Source organism: Benincasa hispida, chromosome 3, assembly GCF_009727055.1.
Source record: "Benincasa hispida cultivar B227 chromosome 3, ASM972705v1, whole genome shotgun sequence".
Taxonomy (NCBI): domain Eukaryota; kingdom Viridiplantae; phylum Streptophyta; class Magnoliopsida; order Cucurbitales; family Cucurbitaceae; genus Benincasa; species Benincasa hispida.
The window spans coordinates 68,890,338-68,900,573 of record NC_052351.1 but is presented as its reverse complement, the minus strand read 5'-3'; the positions used below and the strand labels follow the sequence as shown (position 1 = coordinate 68,900,573).

Here is a 10,236-nt window from a genome sequence, read left to right as displayed (position 1 = left end):
AAAGAATTTCTTTTCTTTGACTTCCAAAAAGGATCCCACCATCCTCCTTGTCTAAAGATAAATAGCAAAGAAGATCTTTGGTCGTGTTCGAGATTGTACGTGCTTTTTTAGAAGACCAGGAGAAGACCTTGAAGACTAAGATCTACAAAGGTATAAATTTTCTTCCCTTTTCTAATGTAGAAAAATATGCTTCATTTGTTCTTCTTACTCTGTTTTTTATTAATTCCTGTAACACAATTGGGGCAAAAGCGATCACACGTTTCTGCTTAGAAATTCGATTCCTGCAATCCACTACTGCATTTTATAACGTATTGCGTTAGGGATGACCAAGTCTATCATATCTCTTACCCGATGACCATCTTTATCATGACAAAAAAAAAAAATCACAACAAATTGTGAGCAAATTGAGGAAAACATAAGAAATTTACACATTTATAACATATCGTGCTAGGGAAGACCATGTATAGCCTTAACGCGATAATCATCCCCTATCAAGATGTTATCACGATAGAGATGGTCATCGTATTAGGGCTACAATAAATATTATCCCTAACATAGTACGTTATAAAATGCGGTAGTAGGACATGACCTAAGCAAAATGTTAGATTCATACTTCCGTGAGGGGTGGGTTAAAAAATAAGAAGGCACTTGTGGAAAAGTCATCTGTACAAAAAAAACTTTAGGAGAGTCTAGGTGACCAACTAGAAGTTAGACTCTATGTGTGTTATTTGTATAATTAGTAGTTGGTATTTTATTTGTTGTTTTTGTGATTGTCAGAACTATCTATATAACATTCGTATTTTGTGTGATAGATGACCCTAATTTGAAGATACTTGTTTGGTTAATCATCTCCATTTTATTACGTCCTTTATTTGTTTTGACCCAACCATCATTTGGTTTCACATTCTCTTAATAAAATTGGGCGATGATGTTTGGTACAGGACTCTTTCATTCATTCAATACGTTAAAACTTGAACCGTACACTTGTAGGGAATTCTTGCAATAATTAATGCTTTGTAATTGCTGGTGGTTGTGGTCGCCAGTTGAAGGTGAACTGAAGTTGTTGGAGTTTGTGTTTATTTTGCTGCTTGTTGGCCAAAGACCGACATCATTGGTGATGGGTCTCACGATTTGTGGTGCATTTTTTATCAATATCTATATCTATATACTATGAAATACAGATACAAATATGATTATACGATATAGATACGATCGGATACAACGATTCGTCAATTTCTAAAAAATTAAGATACAAATACATCAAAGGATGCGTTATTTATATATATATATTTTTTAATATATATATTTCTAAAAAACGAGGATACTGATATGTTGAAGATAATTTTATTTCTTTAAAAAAATCTAGAATATAGATAAATTTAGCATACAAGTTAATAACAATAACACAAAATAGAATACAAACACTAAAATACAATACAAAAAAAGTAACATCTAAGATATTGAAGTACAATAGTTAATAAAGTACGCTAGAAATAGATACGTCAAATCGCGTGTTAGATATATATCTGAAAAGTATCTGGAAGTATAGATACGTCAAATCGCGTGTATCTGGGAATCTGGAAGTATCGATATGCGATACGTATCTGATACTGATTCTTTGCCTCACATAAAGTATCTATGCTTTATAGGTTATATATATTTTTAAAATGTATTTTTCTTTTCATCATTCCCTTTAGAGATCCATATTCATATATAAGCTCATAATTATATATCTGTATCCATAATTTTAAAAATAGTATTATCTTTTTCTTTTATCCACTCTTTCTCTCTAGACATCCATATTCATATTTAAAGATTCATAATTTAGAGATCCATATCGATAACTATATATATATATTTTTTTAAAAAGCATATTTTTTATCTTCTCTTTCTATTTAATGATACATCAAATTCAAACTTTAATTGGGAAAACACGTAATCATGATATAAATATTTAAACAAATATAACAATTTTCAAACAAAAGACTAAATTGAAAATTAGCAATTTTTTTATCCGCCCTTTCTCTCTAATTATAAGTAACATGTACATCTATCATCAACTAATTTTAAGTTTCACAAGTACAGATACTTCATGTGGGGTAAAAGATCCGTATCAGACACGTATCAGATATCGATACTTATATTTACTAAATACATATCTGACATACAATTTGACGTATCTATTTTTACACTTACTATTTTTTTAAAAAAAGATAAGCAATTCATCTAACTTTTTCAATTTAAAACTAGGTAACCTATTTAAAAAGCTCACTGTTCGAGTCCCAAACTAAAAGGAAAAAAAAAAACAAAAAACCAAACCCTAGAATTATGCATCTTCACCTTCACATTTATGTCCCTACAAAGTCTACCAAAATATAACCCACTTGAATATCTCCAACAATTTAACGAAGTAGTTTTTTGTTTATCTTCATACTTCTCTCTCTAATCTTTTTCTTATTTTCTGATCAATACGAATCACTTTTTTTTATTGCATTTTATCGACTATTTCACTTTAACATCTTAGATGTTGCTTTTTGTATTGTCTTCAGTATTTGTATTGTAGTTTGTACTAAAATCATTAACTTGTATGCTAAAATTATCTATATCCTAGACTTTTCTTAAGAAAAAGAAAACGTATTTTCAACGTATCAGTATCCTAATTTTTTAGAAATTGACGTATCATCGTATCTTATCGTATCCGTATCTTATATCTTTATCCGTGTCTATGCTTCATAGAATTACACCAACAACAGAAGACTAAATTGAAAATTTGTAAAAAATAAAAAACAATGAAAAAGGACCCAAACATTAAGACCTTACACAAAAAAAAAAAAAAAGATAAATTTGCTAAAAGCTGCATGCATCCCATTTTTTTAAATAGTAAAAACAAAATAATAAAAATTTGAATTTTTAAAATATGCCAAATGGCAGAATTTGAGTGCACAAAAATGCATACAATTCAGAGGTAGCACCGTAGTTTTCTTTCTTAGTTAACTAATTTAGTTTTTAAATTTTAATTTGCAACCATTTAATTTTTATATTTTTAAATTTATAACAATTTAATCCGTAAACTTTAATAGATAATAATTTAGTCTCTATACTCAACAGTTTATGATGATCTAGTCCCTATAAAAGAAATAGTAGTATGATTTAATAAAATTTCTTACACATGTAGATTGATAAATCAATTGATTGGGAATCAAATTTATTTATTATAAAAACTTAGTCATTACGTAATAAAAATGAACACTTAGTTATGATGAAATTTGTCATATAGAGATCAAATCATTATAAATTATGAAGTATAGAAATTAAACCATTATTTATTATATTTCGTGGACGGCGTACAAATTTAAATATACAAAAACAAAATTGTTACTTACTAAAATGAAGAGACTAAATTGTTATTTTCATAATGTCTAGGGACTNCAGAGTAAACAATAAAAGAAGAAGCAAAATAAAAAAAAATAAAAAATAAAAAATAAAAAGAACTCAGTGAGAAGAAACAAAACGACATAAGAGCTTAACATTTCCTCATAAACTATTGAGAGAATGCAACAAAAAAGACCCAACAAAAACAAATTTACTTAATGAAAAAGTTAATTCTCTTGTTTAGCGTTGGTTCAAATCTCTTTTCAATCCCCACTCATGAATCCTCAAATGCAATTCTGCAGCAGCTATCAAGAAATGAAGTCTTTGTGCTAATGTCAAAATCCCATTAATTTGCTTCAGAGTTGCAAGACGTAATTCATCAGCCATCTTCACAACTTCTTTCAAACCATCTTCTTGTCTTGCCAAAGCCAATTTGAATTCTTCCTCCATATTACTCAATTGATGATCATCTCCTCCACTTCCTGATGCTTCCATTTTTAACTTTGTAGCAACATGAGAAAGCTGCACCATGGATGGGTCTGCTATTGTTTCTTGGTATTTGGCATTTTCTCTGTTATTTCTTTCTCTTGCTTTACAATGGATCTTTGTAAGATGTCGATTTTGACGACTTGGTGTGCGGAAAGGTCGGCAAGATCCCCTGTCGAGAGGCCATGGATTAGGTCGAGAAGACGACCCTCGAGTTGCAGGCCGGATTTGGAGTAGAGTAAGTGAAAAGCCATGGTTGGTCTCCACCCTCCTAGCCATAGGAAGGCATCTTCAAATGATGAGATCCATGATGGGCTTAGTATACCTGTTATGGAATAGACCATCAAAGAAAACGAAAAAAAAAACGTAAAACAAAGAAGAAATCAATACAGAGGGTTAGGTGATTTACTAACGGAGTGTTAGTTACGTCTACGAATAAGAAGTGGGTAATTTTTTCTCTTTTTTTATATTAAAAAAAAATATACTACACCCTTCTAAAATTCAAAGACTAAACTCTAAATAATGCACAAAGGAATGGAAGACATTCTAACAATACCCAATGCATCTTTCTCCACCCAAAACGATTTCACCTCGTAGTAATGGTTGTAGTGTTCCATCACTCGCTTAATTAATGCCTCCGTTGCTGCCACCGCCTTGCTGCTATTGTCAATGACGTTGCTGCCGCCTTTCGCCGTGGAAATGAGCTCGCTTAGATATTGGTTTTGCTCCTTCGTCCATTTCTTGAAGAATTCTCCGAAGTTTTCTTGCTCCATATTGCTGTTCACTGTGAGTAAAATGGGAATAAGCTTTTGCTTTATCTTCAATTCTTGATTTTATGTTGGGTTTTATATGGATGCATACATGTGAGATTCAATGAAAAAAAAAATAATACTATAACACATAAAAGACAACAATGTTGATTTCATCTACTTCTTAGGAAAGCAATTCTCACGTGAAAGAAACAGAGGGGATGAAGTTGGATGGGTTTTGGCAGATGTTGAATTAAATTAATGGTTTTGTAAAGACTTGGGCTACAAGTAGTACAACGGTGTGTTATGGGTATTTAACCTACTTGTTTCACAAACAAGACTTTCTTTTAAATGTATGTTTTGTGAGATTAATTAGGCTATTTTTAGATTGACTCATCTTGTAAGCCCTAGATTTTCTTTTATGTGATATGAGAATGACCTAAGACAAAAAAGAGTGAAAAAAAAAGCAAAAATCGGAAGAAAGACAATAGTTCGGTTTTCTAGTAATAGCTTTCACAAAGTTGACGATTTCTGAAGTTTCAACTGTTGGATTGTGCTAAAATTTGGTCATTCTAGTCGAGATACATAGAATCTTGTTTTGAATGGTTGGATCATTGTTTAGAGCTCTGGTTTGTCCATAGTCGTTGGCAAACAGAATCTGGAAAACAGGATGATTTTCATTCTTTTTATCTTTTAAGTGTTTGTCTTTTATGTATGAAAGTATTGGTGGGTTGTGAACCTTTGTATGATTGATTTGGGTTCTTTTTCCCTCAATTTTATCATAATAAGAGAAGTTGACAATGGTGGACTCCTCACAAATCCCGTGGATTTTACTCTTTACATTGAAGAGGTTTTCCACGTATAATTCGCGTGTGCTCTTTGTTTTTAGTCTTTCATAATTTTGTAGTTTATTGCTGTCCATTGTTTGGTTGATTGCTTGGTGATTATTTGGTGATTATTTGTGATGTTTTGAAGAATAATTATTTGGTTGATTGTTTTGGAGGAGATTTTAGTGGGTTGTTGTTCTATTGTTTGGGTCCTATCACTTGGGACCCTCTTATTTTAAATGGACATGGAGTTTGAAGTTGCTTGAGGGTTTGGGTGTTAGCTACCTTTCTTCTTTTTCACATTAGAAATGATGATTGTTGAGGAGGCAAGCTCAAAGTCTATAGACAGACCCAAATCTAAAGGATATCGAAAAAGGATATAGAAAAGCGTGAGTTGGTATGGAAAATAAACGAGTTGTGGCCAAACAGGCACTCGGTAACCTCGACTGCCAGAAACGTTCCTAACAACCTTGCTGTCACACGATGACGTGAGCGCGTGTAAGAGGACTGACTTATAAATAGCCTCGTTTGACCACTCCAAAGAAGAGAGCAAGTAATCTCTAAAGGAGAGATTCAACCTTACTTCTTTCTCGTGCTTAGTCAAATTAATCACTCATAATAGTGAATTAAGCATCAAAGTGCAATAAACTCGGTACCATACCATGCGAGGATCTCTTCATGTTAGCTCGGAGTATCTCGAGACCAGACTAGAGAAAGGTGGGCCAGAGGTTAAGGCCACTGGGTACCTACAGTGAAGCACGACCTAGACGAGATATGACGCCAATATTTGGCATTGTTTATAAGGAAGACATCGGTTGACTAATTAGGCATGTGTTTCCAAGAACAATCCCACTCGACCGGTCGGAAGTACGCACCACTTGAGTAAACCTAGCTTTGCCAAATGGCAAGAAAGCTCTCTCTCGAATGGCAGAGGAGTTGGTTACGCTTAACCTTGAGCTCAATGAAGACTAACAACAATGTTGTTTCAAGGAGTTGGGAAGCTGCACAAGACTCCAACGAGGCCGCATCAAGATAACTCCACCTCCAACATGTTAACTGGATTCCAAGCAACAATGACCTAGCTCATGGCTAAGATAGAAACCATGACCAAGGTCTCTTCTTGCCAGCATAGTGGAAGGAAGGTCGCTGACTCGACGCTCATGCGTGACTTGAGGAAAGGTAAGGCGAAGGCTTAGTGGCAATTTTATCCTAGAGGATGTCTGAGATCGCATTCCCAAGGATGCTAACAGGTCTAGCCCACACCGTCACTAGTCGGCTAGAGGGAATGTCTTGAGAGATCTCTTGAGCAATAAAGTCACTGCTCAACATGGATGGGAAAAAGCTAACCCATCAAGGTCTCCAACAGGGTTGGTCGAGAGATCAATCAACTAAACCAAGAAAGGCGTCTCCAACTATGAAAGACTTAAAGTCGAAGATCTTGAAGGAAGTAAAGGCCAAAAAAGGGCGACATAGAACTGTTGAAAAAGATAGTGCCCCCTTCATCCGTGACATCATGGTAGAAGAGCTTCTCGAGTGCTTCAATCTCCCACCATCAAAAGAGATCAACAAAAGCACCGAGCCCATTAAGCATGCGAAGGTGTACCGCTTAACCCTTGAGATGCACTAGGTGTCAAAAGCCATCTAGTGCCCTGCCTTCCATGTGTACCAGACCTGAACGACTCGGGCTTGATACCAGAAATCACGCACCGATGTGTTCAGCTCATTTTGGAAGCTCGCCTATGCCTTCATTGATCAATTCATGGGTGATCCTAGAGCCTCAGACCTTCCATCCACCTGTTCATAGTGTGCCAAAGGTCAATCGAAGCGCTCCGAGATAATATTGTGCACTTGAAAACTGAGGCACTAAAGATACAGTTGCTATAAGAAGACTGTCTACTTAGCTCTGGTAGCTATCCTTAATCACGAGGGGCTCTGATCATCATTGGATAACAAACCCACCGCCTTCCGTACTAAAAAGTTGGAGCAGGCCTAACAGCACATCTAGGCAGATGAGCTCATTGAACCCATTGGATGAAGGGCGATAGGTAAGCTTTCACGTCGCCTAAAAGAGCGTAAACAATCAAGAAAATCCAGAATGCTAGATTCCCATGCCACCTCCCTTGTAAGCATTAGTAAAATACACTAAATCTTGGCAGCGGTGGAATATCACGACATCATACAATGGTCGAAGAAGCTGAAGACCTATCAATACCGAAAGGATTGCAACAAGTATTGCAAGTTCCATCCTGATCACGTATATGATACCTTCCATTGCATCGACCTTAACAAGCAGATCAAGTCCTTTATCCAGCATGGGTATTTGAAGGAATTTGTTGGCAAGGCTCCACCTATGAGAGGCCACAAAGACAAAGCCAGTGAATTCGATCAGGATAAGTGGCTGAAGGAAATTTCGACGATCTTTGCAGGTCTAGTCAGAGGGCCAAATGGGAGAAAAAGAAAAGTGTTTTCCCAAGTAGGTTCGAGGGAAAAAATCGTAAGGAATAAAAATAAAAGAGAGAAAAAGAGAAGGCAACTAACCTTGGACATCCCTTGCATGACATCGGCCCAAAGGAGCTAAATAATCCATCAGTGAGTAAGGGATTATAATTACCCGTCTACAAATATTCAAACTTTTATGCCTGATATCCTATAAATTTTCCATTGGACTATTTAAGAGAATATTATCAAACTGTAGAGGTTACTTATGAGATTTATTTTTTTAGAGGAAAAGAGGTTATTTATGAGATTTTCTCAAATCATAAGAACTAAATTTTAAAAGGCGGAAATTAAATTTGAAATTTGTCAAAATTAAAGCAACCAACTTTATAATTTAACTAAAAATATTTTAACCAATTACCTTGAAACTTAACACAAGTTTAAATTGGTGGCTTTGGGATTGTAGTTTTCTTGTGGCTTTGGGGACTGGGAGCTCATTGTTGTTGACCACTCAAATGAGGAAAGAGAGATACTAAATTGCAAAGTTGCTGGCGTCACAATAAGTCTGTAAGAAAAAAAAAAAAAAAAAAGAAAAAAAAAGAGAGAGAGAGAGAGAGAGAGAGACACAAAAAACAAAACCAACTTCTTTTCTTTCCCCCCGAAACTCGTGTGCATGCTCACTCTCCTAGACTCCAACATCCTAGTAAAAGAGTACTTGATTGAAAAGATATATGTCAATTTTAACTTTTTGCATTTTATTTTTTCTAAGAAAAAAAGGTTTTCTTGAGTTTAGTATTTATTTAGCCACTAAATGGTTACACTTTTAATCTTAAATTTTGAATTTAATCTCAATTTAGTCTTTAAATTTTAAAATAATATTTTTTTATCCTCAAACTTTGAGTTTAATTTTCATTTGATGCATGGATTTTAAGGTTTTACACTTTTACGTTTGAATATCTAAAACCTCGTAGTTAGCTGGTTATTTAATATACTATTTGATAATATATTAAATATGCAATAATGAATTATTCATTACATTAAAATTCAAGCTAATTATATGAGAATTGAACAACATGTAGTTGACATACAATGGATTATATTTGAGTAATAACTTAATCACAACATGTGTTGTTTGTAATTTTAATTTATTTATGTATTTTTCATTTTCTCTAAACCAAAACAAAAGTGTTTATATGCTTATGTTCCGGGATTCGATCCCATCAACGTTAACTTTCAAACATCAAATGTAAAATAGTCACGTTGTAAAAATTTTTAATTAATTTTAATAGTGATGAAAAATCAGAGAAAACTAATTTAAATCTAGAGGCAGTCGGAAATATACCAATCAAATCCAAAATATTTGCAAATTTATGATGTGAATTCAACCATTGAACCATTACATGTACTCAAGGGAGTAATTACAAGAAGCAAGGTAAAGATGATTTAAGAGGCTTTCACACTACATCTTAAAAAACTAACAAATTCACAAAAAACTGCTAAATAATTTTGAGACAAAGAAAAGAATGTTAACTTTCAACAAGTCAAGAAAAGAATGACATGAATATGGCACGAGAAAAGTCCTATGGTTTTAAGATGGTACTGTGTACAAAAAACGTGTGCAGATTTTGTGAAGAAAATGATGTCAAGTATGCACTGCATGGAAAAACCTAACGTCAAACCTTGTCAAACGTGGGAGTTAATGTTGCCACCTTCTATAGGAGTTATTTAAGACAGTTTGGAAATTATTTATTTATTTATTTTGCATTTTGACTTATTAATTAGTGAGTAATTAACTTTTAGGTTGCTGAATACACATCAAATACTCTGGAAAGGGCGATGGTTGCCTTCCTCTAGTTCACCTCTCCTATATGGATGCAAGTCTCCCACTGGTTCAAAGAAAACCAGAAATTGGCAATAAATTGTGGTTAAATGACTTTTAAGTTCTTAATCATATCTACTACCATTTGCCCATTAAAAGGTTTGTAATGCTCTTAAAAATTCGAATTATCAATATTTTTTTTTTAAAGGAAATTGTGCTTATTCAATCCCTTTAATGTTTTTTTTTTTTTTTTTCAAAATTTGTTTTAGATTTGATATGTAAATCAATTAATTGAATTAGTCTTGATCAAACTAATTTTGGATGAATTGTCTTAGGATCTAAGAGTGACCATCATAGATTCTAAATTTGATCTAAGTTAGCTTTTTTTGTGAGCGTTTGTAAGGATCCTAGAAAGACTTCTAGTTTTGTATCCAACGAATATTGTGGGTGCTTGTCAATATAACACAATGCAAAAGAATTTATAAGAAAGAAATGATAAAAGAGACACATGGGTAGAAGTGAAAAAATGGTACATATAGTTAAATTA

General features: G+C 33.7%; 1 pseudogene; it reads right to left on the bottom strand.

Moving 5' to 3' along the window:
• Window positions 1-3,435: 3,435 nt before the first annotated feature.
• Window positions 3,436-5,054, bottom strand: LOC120074477 (annotated as a pseudogene).
• Between the last annotated feature and the right edge of the window lie 5,182 nt (window positions 5,055-10,236).